A 15466-nucleotide genomic window follows, 5' to 3' on the forward strand; every position below is an offset into this window, starting at 1 on the left:
CCCATTGGTGTTGGCTCATTTCACACAATTATATAAGACGTGTACTTGTAATGCTACTATTTTGTATTCCATTACGGCGCCCATTGCACTCCTAGCCCTCCCTGGAAGGAGGGCTTGCTCCTTCTTAGTTCCTTCTGGTCTTTCTTTACTCTTGGGGGGCTAGGGTTAGTGGGTCATACTATATGGCCTGTAAAGCATGTGCGACAGGTACTGTGTTTAACAAAAATCAAATGTGCTTGACTTGACTTGAAAGGGTATGTACTTGTACTTGAAGCATGAAATACACACATCTAGTGTGTATGTGAGTTGGTTCCACTGTGTGTGTGTGTGTGTGTGTGTATGTGTGTATGAGGATGCATATGTATGAGTACATTTTCTTTGGTGCGGCTTTAAATCTGTTTGTGTGTGTGTGTGTGTGTGTGTGTGTGTGTGTGCGTGTGTGTGTGTGTGTGCATGTGTTTCAATTTGGGTGCGCGCATGTGTTTGAACGTGGGTGCGTGCGTGCGTGCGTGTCCACCCAAGTCTGCGTATTTAGAATTGGTGGGAGCTCTCCCATTTAGCATAAAGTCATTGTCAGAGGCACGCTAAGAGGAGCCGCTTAATCGCGCTGGCAGTGCGCGGCTCAGCGAAACCGCCCACAGCCATTATGGGATATTGAAATTGACGGACGTAAAAAAAACACGGTCCCACCCCTGCAGAATCGGCAGGTGCAACGGCTCCTGACAGCCAGGGCCGGGGCTGAATCCGCCTCAAGACATACTGTAAAGAGTGGCGTCTCGAACAAAACTTGCTTTTACAGTGTGCTTCCGTGTTTGTTTATTTCTGTGTATTTGCATAGGTGTGTTTGTGTTTGAATGTGTTCTGACAGTGCGCTAATGCATTGCATCAATGCACTGCCTGTCTGTGTGAGCATATGTGTTTGTGTGTATGTGTCTATATGTGTGTGTGTATCACAGTGAGTATGAGTGTGTCTTACTTGTTGTGTGTATGTACATGTATGAGTGTGTATGGGTGTGTGTATGGGTCTGTGTATGTGCGTATCATAGAGATAAGAGCATGGTAATTATGCAACTAGGGGCTTTCAGATGGCCCTAGAACATAGACATATTGTCCGTGACCTTAAACACCCACCATAGAGCTACTCATTAGCCTGAGACAATTACACCCACACAGAGACACACACACACACACACACACACACACACACACACACACACACACACACACACACACACACACACACACACACAAACAAACACGCACACAAGTGCACACAGAAACAGACGCGCATGTGAACACAGAAACACATACAGGTACACACACACAGAAAATCTGAATCCCACACATGCACGCAGAAACACACACAGTTTTGAACATGCTGCACACGGACACACACGAACACAAACACACACATAAACACACAAACAGGCACACTCACAGACACACACTCTTACTTAAAGCTAGTGTAGGAAATGGATTTTAGAATTAGTTTTTGTCATATTTGTTGAAAACTCCTGACATAGCGACAACATCAGGCAGACAGACTACTAAAGCGAGGGAGCGAGCCATGTGTTTAGTTCCAGTGGATTTTGAGTGAGGCCCAAAGGGAGGCGGATTTTTGTGGTTTAACATTTAAAATCTAGCTTAGTGGCTGGCTGGAGTTTCCAAATTGCCTATCCAAGCTTTAACATAAGACCACCAAATCAACATCAATACTTAATGCTTCACAGTAAAAGATGAAGGCAAATGGTTGCCTGTGATGATTATGATGATGATGCGCACTGAATGAGCAGTAAAACATTCTGTCGCCTTCAGGATGAATAAATAATGAAAGAATGAATGGGTGTGTGTTTGTGGATGTACCTCACTAATGTATCTCACTAATGCTTTTATTCAATGCGTTCATTATTGTAAGTGTGTGGGTTTGCGTGTGTGTGTCTGTGTGTGTGAGAAGGTGGCCCTGCAAACTGTTCATAGAACATGACAGGTAAAGACCTTTAATCTAAAATTGCTAACATTTATATTTCAATAAATCTGAGAAATGCAACCCTTTTAGTTGAACCACCTTCAGATAGAGACTATCTCTCTCTCACACACACACACACACACACACACACACACACACACACACACACACACACACACACAGTCAGAGAGAATCAACCACAGAAAGTTGCACGCACACACACATGGAGGCACTGAGGGTTGAAAAATGAGAGCGGGGAAGAGAGAGGAGAGTGAAAGATGAGATAGGGGGAGATCCGAGGAAGATAGAGGGAGCAGGGCAGGGGGAGAGAGAGAGGTGTGTTGAATTCTAATGATCAGCCTTTGGGCCACTGATAGAAATCCGTGTCTGCTCTGCCTAAAACATTGCAGCTGTCGACGCCCGCCACACACACACAGCGGCTACAGAGCCGGAGCCGGGGACTCGACGCACACACAGAGGCTCACAGTGATGGAGCCGCACAGACTGACAAAGAGGCTCCACAGAGACGCACATCGCAATGTATATCTCCTCGGGAAAAAAGAGCAAAAAGAGGGGGATTAGGGTTTGCAGGCTCTCCTTTTTCTTTCTGGGATCCGCTGTCGGATTTACGGGCGCACATCAAAAAAGGGAAAAGGCATAAGCAGCACACGAGCCCACCGCAGATAAGGGGCGGCCAGGAAACGAGGCGTGAAGACACAGCTCTTATAGATAGCGGAGGAATAAAGATGGAGGTTGTTGTTCGCAGCTGTTGCTCCCTTCCCCGGCACGCCCTTCGTCTCGGTGGGGAAGAGGAGCTCCAGTACCCCCCCGCTCTGCCCATTGACAGCTAATGCTAACACAAGGTTACTGCTGCTGCTGCAGATAGATAGCAGGCAGACACACACACACACACACACACTGATGTACACATTTATGCAGACACACATGCACAGAAATTAACATACCACACACACACACACACACACACACACACACATATGTATACAAACATTTACACAAACGCACACATGCACGCACGCACCCACGCACCCACGCACCCACACACACACACACACGCACACACACGCACACACGCACACACACACACACACACACACACACACACACACACACACATACAAATAGAGATACCTAATTACACATACACACATGCACAGACATTAACACATTTACCCATGCACAGACATTTACATACAACACAAATGCATACTCATACATAAAAACACACAGACACACATACATGAACACAAGCACACAAAACACACGGTTCTTTATTAAAAAACATAAAGGCACACACATACATAAGCTTATACATAGAAAACCATAGACACACACAAACACAGACCCGCACACACACACACACACACACACATCAACGATCATTCCCAGCACTGAGGGCTTCCACAGACAGGTCTGCTGGGTGCTCTGAAGTTAACTCCCTCTCCAGGGCTGCTTGCTGTCTAATCAGGCCCCAGGATCTCTCCCTTCAGAGAGGATTTCCTCTCATATAACTTTGGGTGTTTTATCCGCCGCGGCTTACGCACCCAGATCCTATCTGAGCACCAACTCCACAGCACCGCCCACCTCACGCCTTTAATGGCCTAGCCTATGTGTGTGCATCTGTGTGTGTGTGTGTGTGTGTGTGTGTGTGTGTGTGTGTGTTGCTGTTGTTTATTTGCTTGCCAGTTTGCAATTGTGTTTTGTTTGACTGTTTGTGTGTGTGTGTGTGTTTGTGTGTGTGTGTGTGTGTGTGTGTGTGTGTGTGTGTGTGTGTGTGTGTGTGTGTGTGTGTGTGTGCATTGTGTGCCTGCATGCATTCATGTGTGAACAAGCCAAACCCAAGATCATCTCCTATTGGACTGTGGAGTGTGTTCAATTGAATTGGCCTCACGTCACACTTGAATACTTTGATGTGTGTGAGTAAGTGCCGTGTGTGTGTGTGTGTGTGTGTATGTGTGTGTGTGTGTGTGTGTGTGTGTGTGTGTGTGTTTGTTTGTATGTGAAGGCCTTTTGCTCTGAGGTTAGTGTGAGCATGCTGCTCACTAAGCCGGTGAAGTGGAAAAAGCTTTGCCCACATTCCCTTATGGTCCAACTCATTATTTAGCTGCACTCAAACTATTGTGAAAACATGATAAGAAAAGAAGGAAAAGAGGAAGATTTTTTTTTTCAATTTAACTGAATCTTATTGGCAATCATATTTAGAGGATGTTCACAGGTTCCTGAAATTTTCTGGAATAATGAAAAATGTATTTTCTTTCAAATTAACTAAAAACGTTTTTTAACATATTGAAACATAACGATCTGTATGTCAATTTTTATGAAGACACATCCCGTATAAAAGCATTTTATTCTGTGACCAATACTTGCAGATCTCCGCTCAATAGTTCTTTCCTTCAATTACATCCTCTCTTCTTCATTCTCATCCTCTTTTCAATACCGCAGTGAAATAAATAAACAACCTGGATGAAAAAACGAATCATAGTGAGGAGCTTGGTTATTGCCTGGTTTCTGGACGCGATGCAATGCGATGACAGGATGCCCGACGGCCCTTAGCATGAATGGGGACTGCAGCCAAGGAGAATTTGGGTTGAATGTTTCTGAGGACACTTGTCATTTCTGGATGCGTCGGGCGGCCGGACTGATTTATATTGACTTCAAAGGATGCTTGGCTGACGGCAGCGCAGGGCTGTTTTATGTCCTCTGTGTTACCTTGCTGTCGGCACATAAAGAACAGAGAAGAAATCCCGGTCTTTTTTTTTGTTCTTTATTCCATGCTTGGCCGGTTAGCTAAAATGTGGCCACACGCGTGCCTCTTGGTTTGCATTCATCTTGTTTCACGTCCATTTTTACCGGCTTGTGTTTTGCATGGTCACGCAGGTAACGATTGTCCTTGAGCATGTGGCTGGAATAACCTCGCCCCTGCCTTCAGAGAATGCCCTTTTTCCTCCATTGATACTCCAGCCCTGAGTGTACAACATCTGTAAGATGTGTTGTTGTTTGCTGTGGTTCAGGCAAACACAGCTGGTCTCGACCTCGCTTTAGCCAAGGAAAATTCACAAATAATAACGAAATAATACGCCAACATTGGCTATGGTGTTTGGCTTGATAACGATATTTACGATTCTGTTTCCAAAGTTTATTCTCACAGCGTTTCTATTTACAAAGTGATTTTATGATTATGGCTGAAACAGCAGTAAAACCCATTTCAGGCCCTGTGCCTAGACAGAAGTGTACCACCAGTAGTTTCTGGTTCGTGTATATCATCGCAACATCCCGTTGAGGCCCGATGGATCCTTTTTGCGGCGGCGTCGTAGGATAAATACACCTGTCGCTCGTGACGCTAATTATGAATCTGCTCTTTTTATTGAGGGTAGAAGACTAAACATGTGCCCTGGTATATAACAGCAGCAGAGCCATAATCAGTGTTATGAGTGACACCTGAGAAGCTTAAAACAACGTACACCAGCACCAACAAAAGCTTTTCACCTTCAACACCACAAGATGGAGAGTGGACAGGTGGAAGAGGAGGAGCAGAGGAGGAAGAGGAGGAGCAGAGAGGAGCAGAGGAGGAGCAGACAGAAGGAGACGAGGAGCAGACAGGAGGAGAGGGAGAAGCAGATACACACACACACACACCCACACACACACACACACATGCACTTACCATGCTTGCACAATCACACATGCACAAACACACGAACATGTCCATGCAGAAACACACACACACACACACACACACACACACACACACAAACACACACACACACACACACACACACACACACACACACACACCTATACACACACAAAAACCCTCTAACATATCCTCTCCTACTAAGCCTCACACAGGAGATAATGAGGTCAAGATTGCAAAATATGTGATGTCATAAAATAGGCTGTTTTGTCTCCACTGCTGCCCAGATGGGCCCCTTCTTCTTCCTCAACACACACACACACACACACGCACGCACACACACACACACACACACACGCACGCACGCACACACACACACACACACACACACACACACACACACACACACACACACACACACACACACACACACACACACACACACACTCAGAGCCAGGAAATATGCAGGATTTATGAACCTCATCCTCCTCTGCTTGCAAACGTCATTAAGTTGAGCATTTCAGTTTGTGGCAATAAACATAAAAGAAAAAAAATGCAATAAAGAAAACTTACACAATGCTAAGATAAATTCTCCCACAAACACACACACACACACACACACACACACATACACACACACACAGAAAGACAGACGCACACATACATACACACATACACACAGACAGATAGACACAGACATACAGACAAACAGACACACAGACACACACACACACACACACACACACACAGAAAGACAGACACACACATACATACACCCACATACACACAAACAGATAGACACAGACATACAGACAAACAGACACACAGACACACACACACAGACAGACAGACAAAAACAGAGACACATACATACATACACACACACACACACACACACACACACACACACACACACACACACACACACACAAACACGCAAATGCATTCACAAAACCCAATCGAGGTGTAAATGGAAGAATACAAATGCAGAGGCAGCGCTTCCATGACAGTAAAATCATTTTTATCGTGCCCTGAGGGCCCTTCAGAAGAGAATGCCCACCCTGCTCTGCTCTGACCGCTTGAACAAAACCCACGCACACACTCTCCTATGCATTACTGTAACACGGGGAAACCAGGAGTACTCTCATTCCATATACAAAGAACACACACACAGACACACACACAAACAACCAGTAATTATGATGCAATGTTCTTTACCTGTGTGTGTGTGTGTGTGTGTGTGTGCATGCATGCGTTCTTTTGTGTGTGTGTGTGTGTGTGTGTGTGTGTGTTCATGTGTGTGTGTGTGTGTGTGTGTGAGAGGAGTAATCAAAGTGGTGCATGAAGGTTCCAGCTCCTTCAATTTTTCTTCTCCTCGAAATTGCCGACCACTTATGTTTGTGATTGCAGTCACAAGCCCGTCTAAGTGCACCCACACAATCAAAGGCTGCATTCCACAGCGCCGTGAAGAATGTATCGAAAGTTGTCTAGACAGAGACACACAACTACAAGACCCATTCCCTCCATCATATGTTTGACATCTACAGAACACACGGACCGGTGAGCAGGTCCTGATGTCTGAGTTCCCGTTGTGTTCCTCTCTGCTGATCTGGCCGGCCTCTAGCCTGATTAAATGACGATAGCACCAATGAACGCTTTGGGAGAGAGGATCAGCTCCTGAGAGACGAGGAGCGCTGCAGTCTACCGCCTCAACAATGGCGGCTCCTATAGTGTAGGGATCTACCTTTCAGTCCGGAGTCCTGGAGGGTATGTATGGTTCTGTTCACTTCCTACCATATTCGGCAAACCGAAAATAAATCACAACAACAACAACTCCTGATGCTGCGGATATTTATATTTATTTTTAACTGAATAGACTGTTTTTGTTTTGTTTTGTTTTTGTTTGTCTGTTTGTAGGATTGAGGTGGCTCTGTATGAGAGCTCTATTTTTTTGTTCTCTTGTTAAATCCTTGAAAACTTATTAATGTATGAAATTACAACAATTAGAAAAAAAAAATAATAATAATAGCAGAGTCCCTCAATGTTTTGGGGGTAAGATGGCGGCTAAATTTTTTTTTAAAAATCTGAAGTTTTTCTTGTTCACCTGATATTTCAATAAATACATCTTATAAATGTATTGCCGGCCAGCCCCAAGGCCAGACTAATTGTCTGGCCTTGGATATCTCGATGGTCTTACGAGAATTCCGAATGAGGCAAAAAAAAAAAAGATTCAGACATTTGCAGTTTAAATGGCAAAGCAATGTGTTTGGCCTGTACACTTGTGGTATTTTAATAACAGCATTTAAGGAGGGAAGAAACCTCCCCTCACATGGATTACCAGACCTCTCTTCTAAACTTATCTTTGCATATAGCACCAGTAATGCATGAATAATATATGAGAGGTGTATGTATGAATGCATGTGTGTGTGTGTGTGTCTCTCTCTCTCGGGGGGGGGGGGGGCTCCTGTACAGGATAACTCTCTTTTCAGACTGACATTGGCAAGCACATTTTGATGCTGATTATATCTGACAAATCCAGTGTTTGCTGCCTGCCTGTGTGAGTGTGTGGGCATACATTCATGTATGTGTGGCATATTTACTTGTGTATGCATGTGTGTGTGTGTGTGTGTGTGTGTTTGTGTTTGTGTATAAGACAAGTGCACAGTCAGAGAGTGCGTATAGCTTCCCTCCCTCTCTGATCCTGTGTTTGTGTGTGTGTGTGTGTGTGTGTGTGTGTGTGTGATGTGTGTGTGTGATGTGTGTGTTTGTGTGTGTGTGTGTGTGTGTGTTTGTGTTTGTGCATAAGACAAGTGCACAGTCAGAGAGTGCGGATGGCCCCCCTCCCTCCCGGGCCATTCCCCGTTGCCGGGTAGGGGCTGAGTGACACAGCTGAGAGCTGGTGCTGAGGCGAGGCGGACCGGTATTGGGTGGTAAGTGCTTTACTGTCACCGCCTCTCCCCCTGGGGTGCCTTCGCTGCACCCATGCTCTTCTGAGACCATTGTCCTTCTAGATGAACATTTTATCCACTCAAGTTGCCCACGTCGCCCCAGCAGCTCGCAAGCCTGAATAAATGAAGAGCCGTCTCGCCTTGACCGGCCCGTGCCCCACAGCCACCTCCCCCCCTGTGGCTGGAGGGACCACCACATGCTCCTCCCACTGTTGACAGGACCACAACAGGCTCCTCCCACTGCTGGACGGGCCACCACCGGCCCGTTCTCTTCCTGCTCCTCAGTGGAGCCCTTGAAGGAGTCAGGTGGTCCCACCTACCGAACGCAGATTCAGCTGTTTTTCGTTGTAACACCAAGCGCCAGGAATAAATGGTGCGAAAAGGTGGTGTTGAACACCGCTGAGGGGAAACCTCACCCCTCATTCTCTCTTTGGAAGAAAATGTGAAAATGTTCATGAAATACCTTTTATTATGGAAAATTGCAGTAATTAAGAACAAGAGACACCAGTTGCATACGTATTGCCTAACAATGCCTATCAAATGAATTTGCATATGGTCTTTACCTGCTGTATATTCATATACAAAATCTAACATCTATGAGCAAATGACATTAATTCAGTCAGAAATGTTAATGGCCACATGGAGGTAAAAAAGTAGCTGTCATGTTTGTGGATGTTGTTGTATAGTGCAATGTCAAAAGGCCACTTCCGGTGTCGTATTCCTCTTTGTTGCGAGCCTTTAAATGTCAACCTCTCTCTGTTGCATTACAAAAGCAAATTTTAATAGTCCCCACTCAGCGAGATGGGATTTACAAGCTCCTGTAGAAGTGTACCTGGCCGAGGTCTGACATATGGTTATACAAGCTGCTGCGCCCACTCAGCTCCATAGAAGATGTCGCCTCGTAGTGCTCGCTCCTTCCGCAGTTTGGAATAAGCACGGAGAGTTGAAGTGATATCGCCCAGCGCTGTACCCTGCCACATCCTTTCTGGTGAAGTCTCACGCTGCAGAATCACAGAAGCAGATCTCCTAAGGTACATCAAGGAGCCTTTTTTTTCTGTGGCAGTGCTGCTGAAGGTAGCCGGCCCAGCTTCCATGTTTTAACAAACTAATTAAGGAAGAGTGGATTTAGACGACGCCGTTGTGATGGCTAGGGCTAAAAAAAAGACCCGCCGTCATAAAAATAGACCAAACATTGCTGCAACTCGCTTGATAGGTGCTGTCGCTCTGAAGTCGGCCTCAACTGAAAGGCAATGTTAGTTCTCAATGGATTTGTTTACCTAACTGGGATTTCAGTTTGCGCTGATATGTTTGTGTGTTGTTCATATCGGCCACGGTAAGCTTATTTAGGGTGTATTCACACCTGCCTTGAATGGTTTGAACCAAACCAAAAAAATCGCCGGTGCGGACCTTTAGGGCTGGTGTGAATACAAACCATCGAACTCTGGAGAGGACCAAACAGCCGGTCCGAGACCCAGCTGGAGAGGTGGTCTCGGTTCGCTACCAAACGAACCCTGGTGCTGTTCGCTTGAGATGTGAAAGCGACCGCGCTCGGTCCGACCCAGTTCTAAAAATAATATGCCTTTTTGGACGCAACAGTCTCCCATTGCAGCTTGTTTATTTATATTGTTTGATTAGCGCGGTAAATTCAAAGATCGGACATCAACTTCAACATGTAGCGAAGAGGAGACAAAATGTATTTTGGATTTTGGGCAGACGCCAACATAAAAAGCATGTTGCAGAACAGTTATAAAAGTTCCAATGCATTTAATAAATTCAGTACAAGGATGGGGGAGAAGGCGTTCGAGCGGTCCGCAGATAGCATAACATCATAAAATCAACGTTGTCGTGCCAAACGCCTCTGATGCTCCAAAAGTACTACAAATGTTTGTAACTGTATGAAACCAATCAGTATAAGCATAACGAGGGCAGCACGCCGAATCTCCATAATCTCCATAGTTTGTTTGCTTTGTTTACTTTTTTTTAAATGCGTTAACCCGCTTTACCCCGCCCCCGAACATCTTGTCCAATGATTGAACGATCTATGCACACACGTGTGTTGTGGACTGTTGCGAAAAATTGCAATGTGAAAAGGAACCGCACCAAACCAAAAAATAAACATTGCGTTTTGGTCCGGACCATAGAGATCGAACTAAGGACTTTTCTGGTGTGAATGCGCCCATAGTTAAGCAAAATAATAGACTCTAACTCTCTCTCTTACTTTCTCTCTCTCTCGCTCTCTCTCTCCCGCTCTCTGTGAATTAATCTCACTGACCCCCCCCCCCCCCCTCTCGAGCTTCATATCATAATGTCATGTGACAGGTCATACGTCAAAACAAGTCTAAACCCTCTTCGGGACATGAGTGGAGGAACATGGCCAAGTCCATTAACAAGTTCAGGTTGGAGGATTATATATATTGTGGCGTTTCATGCCGTTTAACTGTGTCACCTTACACAACACAACACGGCACGACGCACAAAAACAACACAAAGGAACGCGATTTGCGTATTTCTCTGATGAAAGGGTCCCTGGAGTGATGAGATGAAACAGTGTTGTGCGTCTGGAGAGTCCCAGGGACAGCGCTGGATGACGCCCAAGGCTGAGAGACAGACACACACAGAGGAGCGCACAAGGAGGAGGAGGGAATTCAAAGAGCCAAAACAGAATCCTCCTTTTGTTGTACTTGGAGATAATTCTCTTCAAGGCAGTTAATATGATGATGATGATGGGGGCCCATTAATTATTTCTTGAAGAATGCCCAGGGGGCCCATAGTATCTTTTTAATAATGAAAGGTGACAATCAAATATACCGTAGGTGCTGGACGTTGCATAGGGCTTAATATCTATTTAAACCTAAGTGGCTTAATGGCTTGTCTGAACACATCCACCACACTTCTCTAAATGTGTTGGCAGTACCTCTCGCCTCGCCCTGTGGTGAGATCTGACATAAGCCGACATGACTCGAAATATCATTATCACTAAAAGAAAAAAAAAAGTGTTTATCCGGAGTTTGTTAGAGAGACATAAAATAAAGTTGGATTGTTTGGGTGACAACTTTGAAAGAAGTCGTTGTTGGTGGATGCGGATTGCTTGATTTGTTCCAAATTGTTGTGGAAATAATAGAGCTTGGGTCGCAACCTTTTAGATTCCCTGTGCCACTTTACAGTGTTAGAAATAATAATCACAGAGCCTTGTCCACAATATTCATAATATGCATTTATTTATTTATTACATTACTGCTGTTGCTCGTCTCCCCGTCTAGGGTGGTAATGCAAAAATATCTTCTGATTAACGAACCCCCCCTGCTTCCCTACCATCCAGTCCTTGGCACCGCACATCAGACATCTTCATGATATCAACCCCTCAAAATGATCAGTCAATATTTTTGCCATATCCTCCCCTGTTGTGGTACCATGCATCGGCTTTAAACAACCAAGTTCCTCACGTATCTCTGCATTGTTACAGTGTCTTGAAACCACCGCTCGATGTGGAATGTTACCTATATCCACGCTCGTCGAGAGCGTCACTGAACACGATTCAATGCAGGAGTTTGCTAGTGCTTCGCGTCTTCAGTCGTAATGCGGTTTTCCACAGTTCTCACAGAAATGTCTGTAATCCGATCGGAGATGATCATTCCTTTGTTTGGTAATCCATCATATATAACCTCTGAACTGCTGAGAAAAGCCTCCTTTGTATATTCTACATCCGATAATGGCTTTCCTTGTTAGGCAATGCACTAAACAACATTATTGCTGCCTTCTGTAGCTAAATTTTGTGACAGCACATAGGGTTCACATTTTCCCAGTAATGGAACTTAGTTACACAGCTCGTTCCTAATGTGAAATTAATCCAAATGAGTTGGTCGAAGATGGCTGTAACATTCGCCTATTAAACAACTTGCTTTTTTAAGCTGCTGCCATAATCAACTTAGATGCAAAAAAAGAAAAAGAAAGCCTTATGGTTTCTGCTCCTGCTCGCCTGCTGATAAAGGGAAGGGGTGATGACAGTAGACCTGTAAATTGCGCGCACCTGCACGTATGCTCTGCAAAACAATTGTGTCTTTTGAGACTTGTTTATTATTTCAGTATTATTTCAATATGAATTATTATATTAAATTAATTATAATTATTCTATTCCATTATACATTATCCAGGTTTGTAGTTACTTAACACATAAAACGTTTATATACTTGAAATTGCTCTGCATGTCAGCTGTAAATTACCTTGTGTGCCATTAGAGTTAGAGTGTTATTCGTATTGGTATAAATAGTGTTGGTTAAGAGTTTGATGGCTCATTTGTGTCACATCATCCAAAACATCTCTAGCTTATGAAATGAAATGAATCTTGATGTAACTGGATATTAAATCTATTGGGCAGTTCACTATTTGACATAAGGTCAAACTGAACTGCTCTCTGTCCTTTGGTAATAGGGTCAAAGTCACTGACCAAATGGGGTGCTCTATAGCCGATAAAACACTTAACACTTTGTCACTGCTTTTCCCATGGCTCCCAGTGTGAACACAACTTCCTGGGAGATAAAGTATTCCCTCTCGACTCCTATAGGGAAACCGCTGTGATGAGTTGAAAGTGTCCTTGCTCCACAGAATGGACCAGTTGGTCTCCTGCACGGGAGCAGCCAGCAGGTCTGGTCTCCTTGAAGGCCTCTTCTGGGGATGGAGTCTGTATTCTGCTGTGCTAAACACCCGCCATTAGAACAGCCCTTTTATTGTATCAGTGCCGTAGTGCTTTTTCCTTTGTCCTTTATTTCTGAGGACGACTAATTGAAAGCGGCAAAAGTACTCTCCATGATGAGAGTCAACGAACCATTCTCAGGGACAGGGCCCGAGGATTAGCACACGACCGTAATGATAATAACGTGACTGACCTTTGTCGAAATGGGAATAGTCGTTTTCCATGAACCTTCGCTGCTACCAAACACTGCACCCTCACCTCAGGGGGGGTGTTACCCGGCTCCCCCGATCACCCATCCTAATTATCACCCTCACCCCCCAACCAGCCCTCCCCCTCACTCTGATCAGTGTTTGACTCATGACCGTAGTTCGTAACCTGCGTGTAATTGTGACAAATCCCATATGGCAGAGGTTTCTATTCAGAATACTCTGTCGCCATGGAGACAGCTAAGCAGAGGGGTCATTAATAGTAGTCGTCAGCCCCCCCATACACCCTAACATCTTTCAAGTCCAGTTTTTGCAAATACAACGTGTTGGTCTGTCGTCATTCCGGTCTGCTGCGACCCTATAACCGAACCATTTTATCTCCAACTCTGTTTTCAAGGACGCTGTTATGGACATTCTCGCTGCTACGTGCAGCTCTCTCCCGGCCCAATGCTATTCTCTAACCCTAGCCTTTCAGTTGCCCACTCCTGTCTCATTCATGTACTGGCTCTCTTGCTGCTGCTGTTCTGCATGCCTGTTAGTCATACTGTTTGTGTATGCCACTCTTGTTCCGCTGTTACGTTGTTCTGTTGATAGTGCGCTGTCTACCTGCCTGGTGCTTGTGTTCTAGACTGTATGCTCCTCATGTCATGCTTATTCTGACTGTATTTAAGTAGTGGGTGTGTTTACATTTTGACATTTATCTTTTCTCAAGAGGCTATGTCTTTTTAAACTTGCCAGGTTAAACAAAGGTGAGACAATTTTTTATTACAGTATTTACCAGATATAGCGCTGCACCTCTGAAAGTGCTGAGGATTAGCCCTCTAAACATTATGACTTTAATCTCCTCTCGAAACGCTTCAAATCAATTCCTGCAGCCTATAGATGTCCCATAGCTCACACCTTACCCACATGCAGCTGGAGAGGTAGCAGGCACAGGCCGGCGTACAGACACTGAGACTTCTATCTCACTCTCTCTATAGTGTCGTCAAGTCTGCGTAAAAAACCTCACTCCCACCGCTGTTAGCCTCTAGATTATGTACTTGGTACCCTAGCAAGCAGTTCATTCTATGCTATCCTATGCTGTTGTGTGGTGAGGTATGGTATTATTTGATATTGTATGGGATGGAAGGTTATGCTATACTATGCTATGGTATACTAAGATTTTATGTATTTTCTATGCTATGATAGGCTGTGCTATGTTAGGGTATGCTATGATATAATATGATATGGTAGGTGATGCTGCCTATGCTATGCTAAGATAGAATATGCTATGTTAGGGTACAGTAGAATTGCAAAAACGGATTTGGGTTTGCATGGCTAGGGTATAGCATGGTACATGTTCTTTGTGAACAGTTTGTCCTGAGTTTTATATAAATGTATAGACACATCATCTCACCTTGACATTTCTCAAAATAAACTCCCACCCTCTGAGATGTCCATGACATTGTTTCATTGCTCCTTTATACACATCACTTTGTACTTGGGCTTACGTACACACACACAAACACACGCACACACACACACACACACACACACACACACACACACACACACACACACACACACACACACACACACACTACAAATGTTTGCCTCCAACCCTGGAGGCACTTGTGCCTGTTATATTTTATAATTTAGTTCGGAGAGATTGTGTATTGCAGAACTTCCCGATAAGTTACTTAGCGTGAGGTCTGAAATAATGAGTCGAGAGCGAGGACTAGTTAAAATAGACACAGTGAATAAACAGTCAAACACCATCCTCGTGATCCACACCCCATGCTGCGGTCGGGCTGACAGCTGCTGTCACGGCCCGCTCCCGACTAGAAAGCAGCAGGAGAACCCAAAAGCGCAGCAAAACAGGAGGAAAAGCAGAGGAAGCATGCCGATGTGAAAAACCACCCCATCATCATTTTGTCCTGGCGCCTGTCAGATGAAGGACAGAGGTCGACACCGGCAGCAGAGGAGGTCAGAGGTCCCGCGGTGGACCTCCGCAATCCCTCT

General features: G+C 44.8%; 1 protein-coding gene across 1 annotated transcript in view; it reads right to left on the reverse strand.

The window, feature by feature from the left end:
• Window positions 1–15466, reverse strand: part of fibcd1b (fibrinogen C domain containing 1b) — a gene marked incomplete at both ends in the record, with an annotated part of 95566 nt that overhangs the window by 66650 nt on the left and 13450 nt on the right. The window lies entirely within an intron of this gene.

This window comes from Pollachius pollachius (assembly GCF_949987615.1).
Source record: "Pollachius pollachius genome assembly, chromosome: 4".
In the NCBI taxonomy this organism is placed as follows: Eukaryota; Metazoa; Chordata; class Actinopteri; order Gadiformes; family Gadidae; genus Pollachius; species Pollachius pollachius.